Below are 19,901 nucleotides of genomic sequence, written 5' to 3' on the forward strand. Positions count from 1 at the left end.
ACAGTGCAGGGTCATTTCAAAAAGGCTGTTTGTTACAACTAACAGCCATGAGGTTACCCATAGCATATATGTCGTTGTCACTTCAGGATTACTAATGCTGGCTTGGCTTTAAAGTATTTGAAATGAGTTCCAAAAACTCCTTGGAGACCCAGGAATGTCAACCACAACTTTACAGGGTAATTGGAGCACTTTGTATTCGAGTAAAATTTATCCAGACCCTAATCAAATTGCCTGACAGATTCAGCTGAATTTAATCCAAATCGAATTTCAAAAAATTTGCTTATTACTACCATTTTAGAGATTTTTCTTTTTTGGTTAATGAAGTCGGAAATTCTTGTTCTTATTCAGGTGTGAAATTCATATAGGCCTATACTTAAAGGGGGTCTGTTAGCGCTTCTGACCATGCTAAACTGCTGAGAGCACTAGATGGTGGTGGGAAGAGACATACAAACATGCCTTTTGTAGAGTTTTTATCACTCGGAGTAGTGTGCATATAAAGTTGTTTTCTGAATATTTTGCTCCTGAAAGTGCCCAGGATGAATCTTCACTATGAAGTGTTCTCTGCACTAATTTGCTTCACAACTCTTCCTCTCTGCTCCGAGTCACAGCTGTAGCATTCAACCAGGACACCTCTACAGGTGTCACTCAAAGCAGAGGCGAGGTGTTGTGAAGAGGCTCAAAGCAGAGAGCAGAGTGTACTCCACAGTGAAGCTTTTCTTGGGCACTTACAAGAGCAAAATCTTGCAAAATAAAACTTCATATTCACACTAATCCTGATGACAAAAGCTCCACAAAAGGTATGTTTGTACTGCTCTCGCCAGCCACTGTCTAGTGTTGTTATTAGTTTAGCATGGTCAAAACTGCTGACAGATTCCCTTTAAGACAATTTGTTAATTAATAAAATAAAAAAAAGTGCATTACACTGCATCAGATGTGGGGTTTGCTGTTCAATGAAAGGATCAGGTTCTGAGGAAAGATGTTGTAGGTGGGAGAATGAAGAATTTTTAGATTAAGGAATGTGATAGGCCATCAAAAAAAATATTTTTCTTAGCGTAAAGTTGTAGGTAGTAGAAATAAACCTGACTGTCTGAGTAGCACATTCTAGCGAAATGGTGCAGCTTGAGAAACGTTTGAAGACAGGAGTGGTAGGTTTGGATTATGGAACATGTCAGATTTCATTACAAGGTAAAAGAAGGAAAAGGCTGCAGACAAGGTGCAGGCTGAGATCGATAATTGGCCAGTGTAGTAAGGCGCAAAGGTCCGTTGTTGACAGACGGTTTGTGTCACCGAGGTTCCTGGCCTCGGTGAAGTAAGATCCGGTATTTTCAAGTGTCAGTGGCAGCTAGTGCTGGTTGACACGTTGCTATTTTAGTATGGCTGTAAGCTGATCTGGGCTGGCTCTTACTGGGAGTAGCCAAAGTGCTGGGTGGGTGGCTTCTCCTTATGTTCCAGGCCGGGTCTTTACTGGCCTATATCAAACCCAGCCAGTAGTCTCAGCTGTGTATGGATTACTCCTCTCTGACAGTGGAGAGCGCTGTCAGTCCCTGTGTGTTTTGGGATCTTAAAAAGGCCCCTAAAGCCTGCTGTGGACCACAGGTGGAGAAACTGCAAACCAGGTGAAAGTTTTTGTTCTGTGGACTTTTCATGGTGTGAACAAACACCTAGACTGCAAAAGGTCACTTTTTGTTTTTTCTTATGTGTGAATAAACACTGAACTGTTTAAGTTAAAGACTTTGTGGTTGCCTCTATACTGCGTCCACTAGCCTGTCTACTAGAGCAAATCCCCACACCAGGTAGAAGAATTGTTACATCAGTTTTTTTTAGGCTACAATATGAGATGAGGAATTCAGGCTTTATTTACATAAAAATGAACAGTGCCTTTAAAAATATTACTAATATTACAAACCGTATCAACGTGCAATATATGTATAGAGTCTACCAAATACAGCACTATGTCTCAAAATCAAGCTCAGTTCCTAGTCTTAATGCATTGGACTTGACATAAGCAAGTGAAATAAAAGATGACAAAAATCTTTGAAATAGTTTGCAGCATCTCCTGACCTAGCTCTTGCTTGCATCTTCCCTGTCAGACGGTCTATTGAATGCCTTCATTAGACATCCACTGGCTGTCACAAAGACACAATATCAAGAAATTAACAGACACAACAAAGGGAGAAATCTCAGCCCTGGCAACCTGAGCAGCCATTAATGTGGAAGTAACTTGCTATCTTTTACTCATCCCTGCACAATATCAATAATTGTCACTTCCTGATCCTGCTGTGCAGAAAGGACTTATTAACAGGAGCCACTGGGCTACAAAGTCCTTTCTAATGTATTGGTTTCTTATTACCACAACACACCTGGGACTGGGTAAAAATGTTCTTGTAATACACGCGGTAACTTCTAGAGAAAAAGCCATGTTGGGAGTTCACAAATATCAAAGGTGAAATTAGTCACATGCAAGTATTTTGTTCAGGTAACAGTGGATATATCAGTCAATGTGAGGTATGGAAGGACACATTAAAGGGAGTCTGTCACCACAGAATTGAATGTTTTTTCCCCTTGGCAATTCTAGGATTTGTACCTGAGATATTAGCATTTTTCATAATATGCAAATGAGAAGTTTGGTGCAATAAAGGCATCACTGTTGCTCTTGTCACACCAAAGCTCCTCTTCATCCAGCACCCAGCCGCTCCTTCTCTGCTTTGAGAAAGCCAGGCAGCTATGTAATCTGACCTGGTCCTGTGTTCTCGTGCATGCTTCGGGTATCGGCGCATGCGCAGTACAGCCCTGTTACTTGCCAGGGTGCAAGTACTGGGCATGCAACCTTGTGGCATCATTTCCAAGAAGACTGGAGGCTGTAATCACCGCCTTAGGTACTTTAATTCAATTCTGAGTAAAGGGCCTGAATGCTTACTTAAATACAAGTATTTTCAATAAATTTGCAAAGATTTGAAACATTCAGTTTTACTTTCTTATAAGCAAAAAATTCTGATAGGCAAAAAATTTACCTTTTTTACTTTAGGCTACTTTCCCACTATCGTTTTTGCTGCATCCGGCAGAGTTCAGCAAAAACGCTTTTGTTACTCATAATTAGAGTTGAGCGAACCCGAACTGTAAAGTTTGGGTTCGTACCGAACTTTAGGTTATTCGGCACCCGGACCTGAACCCGAACATTTACGTAAAAGTTCGGGATCGGTGTTCGGCGATTTTTATGGCGCTTTTTGAAAGGCTGCAAAGCAGCCAATCAACCAGCGTCATACTATTTTCCCCAAAAGGCCATCACAGCCATGCCTACTATTGGCATGGCTGTGATTGGCCAACTGCAGCATGTGACCCAGCCTCTATTTAAGCTGGAGTCACGTAGCGCCACCCGTCATTATGCTCTGATCAGTGTAGGGATAGGCTGCAGCTGCTGTGAGGGAGAGATCAGGGAGGAATCTTATGAAGAACTGCTTCTTTATTTAGCGATCAACAGCAAATGTGTTTTGTGGGTGCAGTGCACAATTGTTTTAAGCCTGCCCTGAGCCAACTACTGCTGAAAACAAACTTTTTTTCCTTCAATCAATATCAATACATAATCGGCAGCCATCTTATGCAACGATAGTGCACCAGCACAGGATATCTGCATGTTTGCAGGTCCAGAAATACTGCTTTGAGACACTGGGGTTAAAAAAACCTTTTTTTCATATAGTGCACATCTAGGATTATCGCTGCATAAGTGACTGTTAAATTTAGGCCAGAAATATGGCTTTCTCATACTGGGGCATACTGGGGAGAAAAAAATAAAACATCTGTTTCATATAGTGCACATCTAGGATAATAGGTGCATAAGTGAGTGTCACATTTAGGCCAGAAATACAGCTTTTTGCTTACTGGGGTTAAAAAACCCTCTGATATACTGCACATCTGGGATTAGACGTGCATAAGTGACTGAAATTTTGGCCACAAATACGGCTTTTTGCTTACTGGGGTTAAAAAACCCCCTGATATAGTGCACATCTGGGATTAGACGTGCATAAGTGAGTGTCACATTTAGGCCACAAATACGGATTTTTGCTTACTGGGGTTAAAAAACCCTCTGATATACTGCACATCTGGGATTAGACATGCATAAGTGACTGTGAAATTTAGGCCACAAATACGGCTTTCTCATACTGGGGCATACTGGGGTGAAAAAAAAACATCTGTTTCATATAGTGCACATCTAGGATTATAGGTGCATAAGTGAGTGTCACATTTAGGCCAGAAATACAGCTTTTTGCTTACTGGGGTTAAAAAACCCTCTGATATACTGCACATCTGGGATTAGGCGTGCATAAGTGAGTGTCACATTTAGGCCACAAATACGGCTTTTTGCTTACTGGGGTTAAAAACCCCTCTGATATACTGCACATCTGGGATTAGACGTGCATAAACGACTGTGAAATTTAGGCCACAAATACGGCTTTTTGCTTACTGGGGTTAAAAAACCCTCTGATATACTGCACATCTGGGATTAGACGTGCATAAGTTACTGTGAAATTTAGGCCACAAATACTGCTGTCATATAGAGTTAAAAAAAAAAAATTTAGTGCGATACCCTACATCAGGGTTTTTATTGTGGGTTAATTATTTTTAACAGACTTAACCACTTTTTACTTTGCTTGGTGAACGCTAACTATGAGGCAAACATCTAATAAGGGACGCGGTCATGGTCGTGGTGGTGGTGTTAGTGGAGCCTCTGGTGCAGGGAGAGGACGTGGTCGTTCTGCCACAGCTACACGTCCTACTGAACCTACTACCTCAGGTCCCAGTAGCCGCCAGAATCTACAGCGATATTTGGTCGGGCCTAATGCCGTTCTAAGGATGGTAAGGCCTGAGCAAGTACAGGCGTTAGTCAATTAGGTGGCCGACAGTGGATCCAGCACGTTCACATTATCTCCCACCCAGTCTTCTGCAGAAAGCACGCAGGTGGCGCCTGAAACCCATGCCCATCAGTCTGTCACATCACCCCCGTGCATATCGGGGAACCTGTCTGAGCCTCAAGTCATGCAGCAGTCTCTTATGCTGTTTGAAGACTCTGCTGGCAGGGTTTCCCAAGGGCATCCACCTAGACCTTCCCCAGGGGTGGAAGAAATAGAATGCACTGACGCACAACCACTTATGTTTCCTGATGAGGACATGGGAATACCACCTCAGCACGTCTCTGATGATGACGAAATACAGGTGCCAACTGATGTGTCTTTCTGCAGTGTGCAGACCAAAAAGGAGGTCAGGGAGGAAGACTGGGTGGAAGACGATGCAGGGGACGAATAGGTCCTAGACCCCACATGGAATGAAGGTCGTGCCACTGACTTTCAGAGTTCGGATGAAGAGGCAGTGGTGAGACCGAGCCAACAGCATAGCAAAAAAGGGAGCAGGGTGCAAAAGCAGAGCAGCCGTCACCAAAACAGTTCACCTGCTACTGGCCACTGTCACCAGGGACCGAGTACACCAAAGGCAGCTTCAAGGAGTTCCCTGCCATGGCACTTCTTCACACAATGTGCTGACGACAAGATCCGAGTGGTTTGCACGCTGTGCCATCAGAGCCTGAAGCGAGGCATTAACGTTCTGAACCTTAGCACAACCTGCATGACCAGGCATCTACATGCGAGACACGGGCTGCAGGGGAGTAAGCACCTTCAAAACCAAGAAAGGGCTCAGGCCCCTCCTGCTCCCTCTTCTGCTCCTGCCCCGGCCTCTTCCTCCGCCTCTGGAGGAACATTGGCACCTGCCGCCCAGCAAACAGAGGATGTGCCACCAACAACACCACCTCCATCACCAAGCATCTCCACCATGTCACACGGAAGCGTTCAGCTCTCCATCTCACAAACCTGTGAGAGAAAGCATAAATTCCCACCTAGCCACCCTCGATCCCTGGCCCTGAATGCCAGCATTTCTAAACTGCTGCCCTTTGAAATTCTGTCATTCAGTCTGTTGGAGACCGACAGCTTCAAACAGCTCATGTCGCTTGCTGTCCCACAGTACGTCGTTAACAGCCGCCACTACTTCTCCAGGAGAGCCGTGCCCTCCCTGCACAATCATGTAACGGATAAAATCAAGTGTGCACTGCGCAACGCCATCTGTGGCAAGGTCCATCTAACCACAGATGCGTGGACCAGTAAGCACGGCCAGGGACGCTATATCTCCCTAACTGTACACTGGGTAAATGTAGTGGTGGCTGGGCCCCAGGCGGAGAGCTGTTTGGCGCACGTCCTTCCGCTGCCAAGGATCGCAGGGCATCATTCTTTGCCTCCTCTTCCTACTCGGCTTCCTCCTCCTCTTCTACCACCTCCGACATGTCAGAGCTGCTGCATAAAGTGCGGGCCGTCTGTGCGCGCTTCTGGCGTTCTCATCCTGCCGCCGCTCGGCTGTCTGCTCGGCTGTTTCGAGTACTCCACCAACATGGCCAGTGGCAATGACGCCGTTATCAGCGTTACAATACCACTTCTATGTCTCCTTGAGAAAACAATTAGGGCGATGATAGAAGAGGATGTGGCCCAGGACGAGGAGGAGGAAGAGGGGTCATCTCTAACTCTTTCAGGCCAGTCTTTTAGAAGTTGCTCAGATGGAGGTTTTTTGCAACAGCAGAGGCCAGGTACAAATTTGGCCAGCCAGGGCCCACTACTGGAGGACGAGGAGGAGGAGGATGAGGAGGAGGATAGGGATGAAGCATGTTCACAGTGGGGTGGTACCCAATGCAGCTCGGGCCCATCACTGGTGCGTGGCTTTGGGGATACGGAGGACGCAGACGATACGCCTCCCACAGAGGACAGCTTGTCCTTACCTCTGGGCAGCCTGGCACACATGAGCGACTACATGCTGCAGTGCCTGTGCAATGACAGCAGAGTTGCAAACATTTTAACGTGTTCTGACTACTGGGTGGCCACCCTGCTGGATCCCCGTTACAAAGACAATGTGTCGTCCTTAATTCCCTCACTGGAGCGTGATCGGAAGATGCGCGACTACAGACGCACGCTGGTAGACGCGCTCCTGAGGGCATTCCCGACTGACGCCGGGGGACAAGTGGAAGCACAAGGCAAAGGCAGGGGAGGAGGAAGAGGTCACCAACGCAGCTGTGTCAGCGCCAGCACCTCAGAAGGCAGGGTTAGCATGGCCGACATGTGGAAAAGCTTTGTCACCTCGCCGCAACAACTGGCCCCAACTGCTGATATGGAGTGTGTTAGCAGGAGGCAGCATTTGAACAACATGGTGGAACAGTACCTGTGCACACGCCTACACGTACTGACTGATGGTTCTGCCCCATTTAACTTCTGGGTCTCCAAATTGTCCACATGGCCAGAGCTTGCCCTGTATGCCTTGGAGGTGCTGGCCTGCCCTGCAGCCAGTGTACTCTCTCAACGTCTATTTAGCACAGCAGGAGGCGTCATTACAGACAGACGCAGCCGCCTGTCCACAGCCAACGTGGACAAGCTCACGTTCATTAAAATGAACCAGGCCTGGATCCCACAAGACTTGTCTGTACCTTGTGCAGAATAGACAGTTCTATCAGCCTCAACCATCCATCCTTGTACTCAAGTGCATTAATTCCTTTTTTTTTTTATATATCATTTTGGGGGATACCCCTATGTAAAAATGAAAAATAACACACATCTGTGTTGGCTACCTATTCCTCCTTCGCCATGGCTTCCACCTAGACCGCCACGTGAGCCTACATGGCCACATCCACCCATTCACCTCCTCCTCAACCTCTTCCTCCTACATCATTCCTAATTTTTATTTTTTTAAGGTCTTTTATGTTTTTTTTATTCATTTCCCTATCCACATTTGTTTGCAGAGCATTTGCCATGCTCTTAAGAACATTTTGCTGCCTTTTGCAGCCCTCTAGCTCGTTCCAGGGCTATTTTAGAGCCATTTTAGTGGCCAAAAGTTCGGGTCCCCATTGACTTCAATGGGGTTCGGGGTCAAGCTCGGGGTCAAGTTCGGGTCCCGAACCCGAACTTTTTTTTCAAGTTCGGCCGAACCTGCCGAACCCGAACATCCAGGTGTCCGCTCAACTCTACTCATAATACAACCGTCTGTATACGTTATGAACGGATCTGGTTGTATTATCTTTAACATAGCCAAGACGGATCCGTCATGAACTCCATTGAAAGTCAATGGGGGACGGATCCGTTTTCTATTGTATCAGATTGTGTCAGAGTTAAACAGATCCGTCCCCATTGACTTGCATTGTGGATCATGACGGATTCATCTTGCTCTATATCCCAGGACGGAAAGGAAACCACAGCTTGCCGCTGGTATGAGAACGTATGTTCAGTTAAGTTTTGTCCCCATTGACAATGAATGGGGACAAATGGAAGTGTTTTTTTTTCAGTATTGAACCCCTATGAGAGATCTCAATGCTGGAAAATATTAACACTAGTGTGAAAGTAGCTTAAGGGGACTTTCACACTTGCGGCAGATGATTCTGGCAGGCAGTTCCGCAATGGATGCAAACGTATGCGGATCCGTCTCAAAAATGCATTGCAATACTGGATCCGTCTTTCCGGTTGTCATCCAGAAAAACGGATCTGGTATTATTATTTTTTCTAATTTTTAAAGGTCTGCGCATGCCCAGACCGCAAAACCGGATTTGTTTTGCCGTAACACTTGGGGCCGGATCCAGCATTAATGCATTAAGGCATTCAGGCAAGTGTTCAGGATTTTTGGCCGGAGAGAAAACTGTATTTTCTCCGGCCAAAAAACGTAAGAGGGACTGAAATTATGCATACTGAAAGGATTGCTCTCCATTCAGAATGCATTAGGATAAAACTGATCAGTTTTATTCCGGTATTGAGCCCCTGTGACGGAACTCAATACCGGGAAAAAAAAACCGCTAATGTGAAATTACCCTTAGCACAGAGCTGCAACATAACAAAAGGTAAAAAAAAAAGTGAAAGGTTCTGAAGACTTTTCTAATGTTTCCTTGTTTTTTTTTTTTTCCTCCTAGGTGCCTCCATTCCATTGTTGCAATTCCTGATATTTTCGGCTCCCTATATGCAAATAGATGAAACATCTTAATATGAATACAAGACAAGTGGGTGCTTTTATATGTCCAATGTCAACTGGGTGTGAACATCTCTGACACAGTACAAAAAGAGAGGATAGTATCAGAGCGACTTCACTAGCAAGAGCATGCAATATCTGCAAGATATCATGTGGTCCCGCTGTCTTTACTCATCAGAAAGCCAGACAGTATTTACGTCGGCTCACCGGGAAGCAGATGCAGATATTGATTGAAGATCCCGCGTGAAATCCTGTGCATGGTGATGTATGATGTCACTATGCTGGCTGACGTAATGACGTGATCAGGGGCCGCGCAAGATTTTGCAGTGGATCTTCAATCAAGATGGCGGCGGCAGGCTCTTCACAATTAAATAGATGAGGTAAGAATAATAAAAAAATATATATTATTTCTGATTTTTTTATGCCGTAATCAACATTGAATGAGTGGTACAGTGACGGTGAGCGGCACAATCACCGTCCCTTGTCATTGCACTCACTATTTACAAAGAAATGCGCTTCACGACGAAGTAATTCATCACAAAGCTAATTTTTTAGCAAAGTTCAGTGAAGTAGCCGAATCCAATTTTCCATATTACCATTGTTCTTATCCAATGCCTAAATAACCCATGCTTAAAAGCAACTGCTCTTTCTAAGAAAATGAGACAGGGGACAAACCAATTTAAAGAGGACCTGTCAGCTCTCCAAACATATCTATCTTCCCTTCACAGTCCAGCCAATCAGCTAAGAGGGGTGCAATTTATGTTTAGAATCAGAGCTCTAGGGCTGTTCATTGCATGCAGCTTTCCAATTTTCTATGTCAATCACTATCTATATTACAAACGGTTCTTCAGATACTGAAGTTTCTACAGTGAGCCCTCACTTAAATGACTGACACTTTTGGCTCTGAAGAGATTACTTTTCACCAGTCACTTCATTATCATCACAGACAGGATTAAGAAGAAAGATAACAACTCTGTTATAAAGCTGGAGGCAAATGATCCCCCAGTGGAAATTGATTATGGTAGATATTTGTCCCTGCACAATGAACTCTTCTCAGATCACAGAGCATGCCCACAACACTTTTCCATAAAAGTCAATATATTTTTTTCCAGGTGTCTGCTGTAAACCAAATTTCTTCCCTAGTCATCATGTAAGTGAAATAGAATAAAAATCTACAATTAGAAAATAAAAACTGATTTTGAAAAAAAGGTTTCAGTGTTTCAATGTTTCAGTGTATAATTTCAATTAGCAAAATATAATAATAATAAAATAATATATCCCCTTCAATGCTCCTTCTGTTTAGTTATTTTTTTTTCTCTATAAACCTCCTGCTATATTAAATGTATTAATGTGTGAAGAAGTTGCCACATTTACTAAATTAATATTCAAAGGAAATTGTAGAGGCGAGAACAAAAATTGTGAAATAATATTATGGAAGGATTACAATACAATTACCATTACTTAAAAAATGTTATACATTGTTATGCGCTGTGACTTGAAAACTTGGCTTAACCCCTTTAACTAACCTGACATGATGTTTATAGGGCCAGGGCAACAATTACACCACAGCAAAGGGGATTTTGAAGAGGGTGAATATTATTTTAAAAACATTGTGTGAGCCACAGCATTCCTTGTATTGTGACATTATCAATATAAGCACGAGTTGACATATGTTACTATATGACTGAGATGACTTTGCTCATTCTGTTCCAATCTCTACAGCAAAGCTGACATGTGAGCTCCAGAAAACAGTATTAGCTTACTGTGTCTCCTATAGTATATAGGATAAAAACTGGAATAATGTATTTATGAATAATAGATTTAATAACTTCATTATTTTAATAATTCATGATTTTTATGTTCATATGCTATATATTGGTGCATTGGTAGAGGACCAGAAGTATAGTTTGTAGCTCCAGGGCCCTAATGCAAAAACTGTAACTGGAGACCCAAACTATTATATGCTATACCTACTGATTTAGCTAATCATTTTTTGTACTTTAAGAATCTGACATATTAAAATAATTTTTATTAGACAAGAAGAACATTAACAGACACAGTCATGGTGCCCCCTACCAGTTCACAACCATACCCACTCCCTCAGCCAGGATTTTATGCACAAGCTTCTACTTCTCTTCTAGCTTTTAAGTCTCCATTTCAGGACAAAAATGTTGAAATCCACACCGATATTATATTAGTACAATACACATACAGTAGAGCACTGTCTATAGCATTCACCTAAGAATATTGAAGCTTACGACTCCTGTACATTATTATAGGGTTGAGTAAAGCTTAGTAGATACAATGCTTTCTCTGTATAATCAGACCCTTATCACTGCCCTGAATGATGTTGCTCATCTCCTCCGTGCATGGCTTCCTCCTTGTGCTTTTTACATTGATATTAGAAAATACAGATAATGGAAATCCAAGAGACTCATGGGAAAGTCCCACATTCCTATAAATCACACACAGAATTAGCACTTTATTATTCTGATGTAGTAGACGTTATTGTGAAACATAATTATAAAGATCACATTAATCATAGTGTGATGATACATGTAAATTGCATTGACATGAGTGTATACTAGTAAATCAACTTATCTCACATCCATATCTCCCCCTCCCCCAGTTTATCACATTCTTTCTTTTACTTGAAAAGCTTGATGTATAAAACCCTGGATACATTCAGAAGCTCGTCTTGTAAATTGATTCATTCTTTATATTTCTGTTTTGGCTGCAGATTAGTTGGATGTTGACTATAATCATTCCCAGAAGTCTCTATGAAGTTAAAGGCTATGGACACATTTGGGGGAAATATATATACACTGCTCAAAAAAATAAAGGGAACACAAAAATAACACATCCTAAATCTGAATTAATTAAATATTCTCCTGAAATACTTTGTTCTTTATATAGTTGAATGTGCTGACAACAAAATCACACAAAAATTAAAAAATGGAAATCAATTTTTTTTAACCCATGGAGGTCTGGATTTGGAGTCACACTCAAAATTAAAGTGGAAAAACACACTACAGGCTGATCCAACTTTGATGTAATGTCCTTAAAACAAGTCAAAATGAGGCTCAGTAGTGTGTGTGGCCTCCACGTGCCTGTATGACCTCCCTACAACGCCTGTGCATGCTCCTGATGAGGTGGCGGACGGTCTCCTGAGGGATCTCCTCCCAGACCTGGACTAAAGCATCTGCCAACTCCTGGACAGTCTGTGGTGCAACGTGACGTTGGTGGATAGAGCGAGACATGATGTCCCAGATGTGCTCAATTGCATTCAGGTCTGGGGAACGGGCGGGTCAGTCCATAGCATCAATGCCTTCGTCTTGCAGGAACTGCTGACACACTCCAGCCACAAGAGGTCTAGCATTGTCTTGCATTAGGAGGAACCCAGGGCCAACCGCACCAGCATATGGTCTCACAGGGGGTCTGAGGATCTCATCTCGGTACCTAATGGCAGTCAGGCTACATCTGGCGAGCACATGGAGGGCTGTGCAGCCCTCCAAAGAAAAGCCACCCCACACTATTACTGACCCAATGCCAAACCGGTCATGCTGGAGGATTTTGCAGGCAGCAGAACGTTCTCCACAGCATCTCAAGACTCTGTCACGTCTGTCACATGTGCTCAGTGTGAACCTGCTTTCATCTGTGAAGAGCCCAAGGCGCCAGTGGCGAATTTGCCAATCTTGGTGTTCTCTGGCAAATGCCAAACGTCCTGCACGGTGTTGGGCTGTAAGCACAACCCCCAGATGTGGACGTCGGGCCCTCATATCACCCTCATGGGTCTGTTTCTGACCGTTTGAGCAGACACATGCACATTTGTGGCCTGCTGGAGGTCATTTTGCAGGGCTCTGGCAGTGCTCCTCCTGTTCCTCCTTACACAAAGGCGGAGGTAGCGGTCCTGCTGCTGGGTTGTTGCCCTCCTACGGCCTGCTCCACGTCTCCTGATGTACTGGCCTGTCTCCTGGTAGCGCCTCCATGCTCTGGACACTACACTGACAGACACAGCAAACCTTCTTTCCACAGATCGCATTGATGTGCCATCCTGGATAAGCTGCACTACCTGAGCCACTTGTGTGGGTTGTAGACTCCGTCTCATGCTACCACTAGAGTGAAAGCACCGCCAGCATTCAAAAGTGACCAAAACATCAGCCAGGAAGCATAGGAACTGAGAAGTGGTCTGTGGTTACCACCTGCAGAACCACTCCTTTATTGGGGGTGTCTTGCTAATTGCCTATAATTTCCACCTGTTGTTTATCCCATTTGCACAACAGCATGTGAAATTGATTGTCACTCAGTGGACAGTTTGATTTCACAGAAGTGTGATTGACTTGGAGTTACATTGTGTTGTTTAAGTGTTCCCTTTATTTTTTTGAGCAGTGTATATATATATATATATATATATATTTTTTTTTTTTTATATATATATAAAAAAAATTGTATTGCATTTTACTTATTTTAAACTAAATATAATTTTTTTAGTTGGTCTTTATTAAAACGTTTTCAACAGATTTTCATCTACAGATTTTACTTCACAAGTCTATTTGCGGACTAGCAGGCTCATAAAAATTTATTATATTTCAATTCTTATACAAACTGATAAGAATTGAGCTATAATGAGTGTTTGTGAGCTGTCAGGAGTTCAAAGATAATGGCCACACATTCAGCTGTCTGAGCAGTTCTCTGACGGGATTCATTGTGACGGGCGAGCTTGCTAGTCTGTAAGTGCACAGAAAATGAAAGCTGTACAAAAAGAGCTGTTGAAATTTTTGAATTAAGACCACTTGAAAAATTTTGTTTTAGCCCAAAATAAGTAGAATGCAATAATAATAATAAAAAAAAAATGGTCTCAAAGGTGTCCATAGCCTTTAAAATTTGTCCAGTTAAACTGTCAACATGGTAAAGAAAAGGAAAAGGAAAAAAAAAAAAATTAAATATTGACCCAATGTAGTGGTCTTCAGCATGTTCCTAGAGCTGTCAGAATATATTTTATATATATATATATATATATATATATATTCTATTAGGGTCCACTTTATGAATTTTTACTGGTGTAAGTAGCAATTTCTTCTTTATCTTCTGGAAGGTTTCTAAATGATTTACACATAGTTATTCTATTTAAAGAATCTGTTGATGTAACGTATTTGTCATGGAGTTTCAACCTAGTTCCTTCTCCCACGTTATCATGGATAATAATTTTCCTATCTCAGTTAATGCAGTTACTGTCGTGTATGCAGCAGATAGAATTTTTACTGAGGTATTTGATGAAATTAAAGGGCATCTGTCAGCAGATTTGTACCTATGAAACTGGCTGACCCGTTGCATGTGCACTTGGCAGCTGAAGGCATCTGTGTTAGTCCCGTGTTCTTATGTGTCCTCATTGCTGAGAAAAATGATGTTTTAATATATGTAAATGAGCTTCTAGGAGCAACAGGGGTATTGCCATTACACCAATAGGCTCAGTTCTCTCTGCAACTGCCACACCATCTGCACTTTGGCAGGACCAGGCAGTGAAAGCATCATAGCACCCGGCCCTATCAATCAATGTGCAGAGGATGGGTCAACAACACAGATGCCTTCAGCTGCCAAGTGCACATGCAACAGATCAGCCAGTTTCACAGGTACAAACCTGCTGACAGATGCCCTTTAAGTTATTTTGAAATAATTAAGATTTTTACTGTATGAATTGTTAACACCAGGCATGGGATTCAGGCAGTTCCATCAGGTTCTCCAGATCGAGTTGTTAAAGTTACAGCGGCATCTGGAGATGAGCGCTTCCATTCCATAGTTTAGCTCCTTATTTTTTATTTTTTAAGTTGGGTGGTATGTGTGTGTATTGTGTAGTGTATATCTGGTGTATTTATGTGTATGTGTCTTGCATATATACAGGTGCAGACTGGGAACTTAAAGTGGCCCTGGAAAAAATACAAAAAGTGGCCCCATTTTGTAGTCAGGTCCAAATTCATGGAAGGCAGAACCAGCAATACCATATTTTGGCACATTATACCACCCCAACAGAGCCAAATACCATAGCCCATCACAAAATACTGCTCCCATCAGCACAAAATACATCCCAAAAAAATTCCACTGGCCAGTCGTGAGGAAGGCTCAGACGGCCCCCTGGGTATCGGCCCACTGGGAAATTTCCCTGTAAGGTCTATGGCCAATCTGCCCCTGCATATATATGGTGTATGTGCAGTGTAACGGATCACCTGGCACCCCTAGACTGAGTACCTCCGTTGACGGATGCTCCTAGCGTTTCCTGAGGTTTCCAAGCACTTTGGCAGACACCACAATCACCGAACCGAAGAAGCATATAAATCCTCTCAAGCATATGAATGCTGTAGACAGTTGAATAGGAAACCATACGAATAGGTTTACACTCCTAGCAGTCAAACTGGAACAGCATACCATAAATCCTCCCCCAAGAATGAGACGACACTTCACTTTGAGGGTTAAAACAGAAACTCCCTTTATTTAGACATAGCACACCACTTTAAACCCCCCCAACAGCCTCATTTACATACAATAGGGCACATAGGACTATGGTACCAGGAAGGGTGGGGCCAGACAATAGCAAGGGCTGATGGGAGATTGAGGAGGGACAGAGCAGCTGGTTTAAACTGGTCTCCCAGTGTCCCTGCGACAACACCCTGCCGGGGAAACAATGGGACAGGAGAAAAGGAGGAGGAGAAGAGGCACAGAACAGTCATGCCTGTAACCTAGCAACCATTACAGTAAGAGCAAGATATATACAGTCCACAACACACAGCAATACAAAATACCACATGCCCAAATTGCATTCAACATACAAATTCACCAGGGGCCATAGTCAGTAGGTAGGAGGCGGGTAGCCAGGCATCTCCAATGCCCAGTGGCGAGGCGGGTTCCGCCACATGCAGTATATGTAAATATATGTCTTTACAATTGGTATTGCAAGTTTTGGACTATACCCCCACAGTGTGTTCAATTGTTGGCATATCATTTAAGTTATGGTATTCTTAACATCTCTCCTCAAAGTAAAGCTTTAAGGTCATTACAGGGTAGCAAGTTTTTTTTTAGATGTACAGTAGGTAAGGCTGGAGATAATATAACACCTTAGGAAAAATTAACATATGGATTTAAGGGGTTTTCCACCTTTATGCACTTACTTAAATTTCAAGCCCAGCCTGCTATATCTGTTGAGAAACCATGTTCACCTGCTCTCTGCTGCTTCACTCCGTCTCCCTGGGTGAATAGCTTTCTTTTGGTCCCCATCCTGTAAACTTCCAGACACAGGGTCACATGCGCCTCTGTATCTAATGACTGACTTCAGTGGTGATATACTGTACACTTCACCACGAAGGCCAGTTATTGGCTGCAGTGGCACATGTGACCCTGTCTGTCCAGAAGTTTATAGGATATGGACCAGAAGACTATAGAAGGGATCCAGCAGGGAGTAGGAGAGTATTTTTTTTTAACAGGTACATACAGATTGGGCTTGGAATTCAAAAAGTGCACAAAGCTGAAAAACCAAAGATTACCCTTCCTGTCCATGATATCCTTTCACCTTTTTCTTAATATGGAGGACTAAAGTGTGAAAGTTATCTGCCATGTTGAAGATAGGATTTATTGGCAGCATAATTTCCAAACAGGTAATATTTTTTTTACCCAAATAAATCTTGTAATTTTTTCATGTAATTTGAGTGTTTAATAGAATTTATTGACAGTGTACTAATAAGCGTGCTAGATTGGAGAAAGAGAACTGCACATTGAAGTTTAACATCTACAGTCAGCAAATCATGACTAAATTATTTAGTCATTACTCAAAAACTATTTTACCAGTTTAAAGATTTGCAGTGTCAGCTCAGTACTTCAAAGTTGACAAATCAATTTGCCCATCTTTGATAAAAGTCTCAGGTTTGAAAACTAATTTGTCTACAGAAATTTTCCCAAACTTGACAAAACAATTCACATAATATAACGACTGTATGTGATTATAGGACCTTCTTAACAAATAACAGGGCTGGAGAAAAGACTTGGTTTGATGTCATCTTAGGAAGTCGAGGTAGATAAAATAGATCAGAAGTAGATATCATAATTAACATTTTGTAGGCATGTGCCAAAAATATACATTATTGGAAGTACTTAGCACCCATTCCTATATATTTGCATTGCATTCACACAATCACCAATGAGGCCAATGTCGTAAAACATCAATGAAGACAACATCAATGTCTGTTAAAGCTAAAAAAAGATGAGAACAGCTCCCAGTGGTAAGGCTCATCCCACTAAATTTCCATAGCTAAAAAGCAACAAAAAAGAAGCATCTTCTTTTTGTCAGTCTTTGTTCTAATCCCATCAAGTTTTTAAAAATGCAATGTTTTGGGTTATCAGAAGCCTTTTTTCAAGTCAAGGAGATGTGACATGAAAAAGATGCAGACTTTTTATTGCTTTTTATCAATGGGATGTAACAATGGCGGTTCCTGGCTGCCGCTGTCCTTTGCGCTGTCTGTGTGCGAATTTGGGATTGTATTTGTTGTATGCACTGCTAGGCTTAAACTTCTCTCTGTGAGCTGCTGCATTGCTGTGTCCAATTGCTAATCAGTTGCTTCTATATATACATGGCTGTTTCCTTCAATGCAATGATCATGCTAGGTGTCTCTCTAGCTAGAGCCCATATATGAGCTATTATTCAACTTGTCTTCCTGCTTCCTAACCAGTGCCTGTTCACCATACTTATCCTGTGCCACCTGCCCTGACCTTTAGATTGTTTCACGGATTTGCACAAACTCTGCCAGCCCTGACCCCTGTCTGTTTCCTGACTGATTTTTGTCTGTCCTCTCAGTGCCATGCACTGAAGCCTCTGATCCCCAGTAGCCAACCAGACCAGGACTATTCCAAGAGCTAAAGGCCTGGTGGCTCCATTGCAGAGAAGTCAAGATACCTATATAGTGATTAAAGGGCGAATACCAGGGGACCACCAGGATAATGCCCTTAGGTCTAGCCTAAAGTCAACCCGATTAGTTGGCACAGTGGTTCCACACCCACTGCTGTAAGATGGGAGGTCAATGTGATAGACAGCTGGCCAACCTGCAGCAACCTCAGTGATTAAAGATTTTGAGATATCAGATGTCAAGATTTCAGATGTTTATCCCTAGTAGTGATGAGATCAATAGATATCATGGCATTACAAGGGATAAGGGACTCTCTTAATTCCCCAATGTTCAGATTAAGGGTCTTAAAGAACAGCGCCTCCAAAGCATTCATTTCAGGCAACTCTCTGTGACTTCAAACTGATATATTTTACCTAAATTGTTGCAAAGTTAAAGCACAGAAAATACATTTGGGGTGCTGCTATTAATATAAAATATATATTTTTAAATGTCTCTGACTAAAATAAATGCACCAAAAATGAGTAAAAACACCACATAAGAATGCATGGTTTGTACAGTACATTGTTTTACATCAGCTAACATATGATAGCAATTTTTACCATAAAGGGGCTATCTCATGGTTACATAGTTACATAGTTAATACTAGTTACATTGTTACATAGTTAATATTTTTTTTTATTTGGTTCGATCCGAATAAATTCACAGCAAATTTCATTAAAAACTGCTATTTGCTGGCTGAAGAGAGCCTTTATAGTGGTGTAGAAGACAGAAGACCACAGAGTGACCCAGTGACAGAGTGTGGAGGTGGGTGGCAATAACAGTACCCGATGACGATGGTGGGTGTAAGATGGAGCACTTGGCATCAAATATGTGGTGTCAGGCGGGTGGCAGCATCAGAATAGTAGCTGAGCCAGGTAGCAAGAAGAAACCAGTCTCTTTTGTCAAAGTGTTGGTGTGGCACTATGGATGATCTAGTCTGATGCATCAGGCATTGGTGGGTGGAAATGGAAATCCTGGCTGATCTACGCCTGATTCATGACATGCAGCTATACAGTGTAGTGGTTAAAGTTCTGGGCTGTGATGCAGAAGCTGTGAGTTTAAATCCTGTCACAAACTTTTAAACATATATATATATATATATATATATAAAATTTAAACATATATATATATATATATATATATAGTGATGGGTGCAATAAAGTCCCGGGGAAGCATGAAAAAGGGATGTTGTTTGCACCAGGAGTGTGTCACCAAGGAGCCTGGCCTTGGTGGAGTAAAGGCCCTAGATATAGGTGGCCACTAAGTTAGTTGGTGGATACCAAGATAGTTAGCTTAGCTTGCTCCAGCTAGTCCAGGGCGGGCTTTTACTGAGAACAGGCAATGTGCTGGGTGGGTGCCTGTTCCCCATGCTCTAGTCTGGGATTTTGGAATATGCCCATGTCCAGGGAGGCTATTTAATCCTGTTGCTGGACTTGGGTGTGGCTCTCCCAGTCTGGGAAAGGAGCAGGCTGTGTCGAGGCCTGTTGTAGCCTGGACCCTCTAACCCTGTGTGTGGGGTAAGCACTGGTGATGTGTTTTTGGGAGCTGGGTGGTAGACCCAGATCCGGATAGAGAGGGAAAGACTGTTTAGTCAGTGGCCAGACAGCTGAGGATTTATATTTTTGATTTATATTTTGGTTGCTGTTTTGTGCTGATGTGCTTAAAAATAAAGCATTGTTTGGACTTCAATCTGGTGTCTGTAGCGAAGTCTGTGAGAATGAGCCCCGAATAAGAGACGATCCCTTACAATATATATATAAGTTTTTAGCCATAATATAGTTGCACATTTTATTATATATTATATATATGGAGTCAGAGCAGGGACTCCTAAGCCGCGGACTCACACTGAGGAATTCCCTCACTGTACAGTGATCCTCTGCATATAAATAGAGGCATGCTCGCTCAACACTACATAGGAATAGGATGTCTCTATAGTAGTTCAGTTTG

At 42.6% G+C, this 19,901-nt stretch overlaps 1 protein-coding gene across 1 annotated transcript in view; it reads right to left on the reverse strand.

The window, feature by feature from the left end:
• Positions 1 to 19,901, reverse strand: part of TAFA3 (TAFA chemokine like family member 3) — a 554,701-nt gene that overhangs the window by 272,625 nt on the left and 262,175 nt on the right. The gene's annotated exons all lie outside the window — the stretch shown is intronic.

Source organism: Bufo bufo, chromosome 3, assembly GCF_905171765.1.
Source record: "Bufo bufo chromosome 3, aBufBuf1.1, whole genome shotgun sequence".
Taxonomy (NCBI): Eukaryota; Metazoa; Chordata; class Amphibia; order Anura; family Bufonidae; genus Bufo; species Bufo bufo.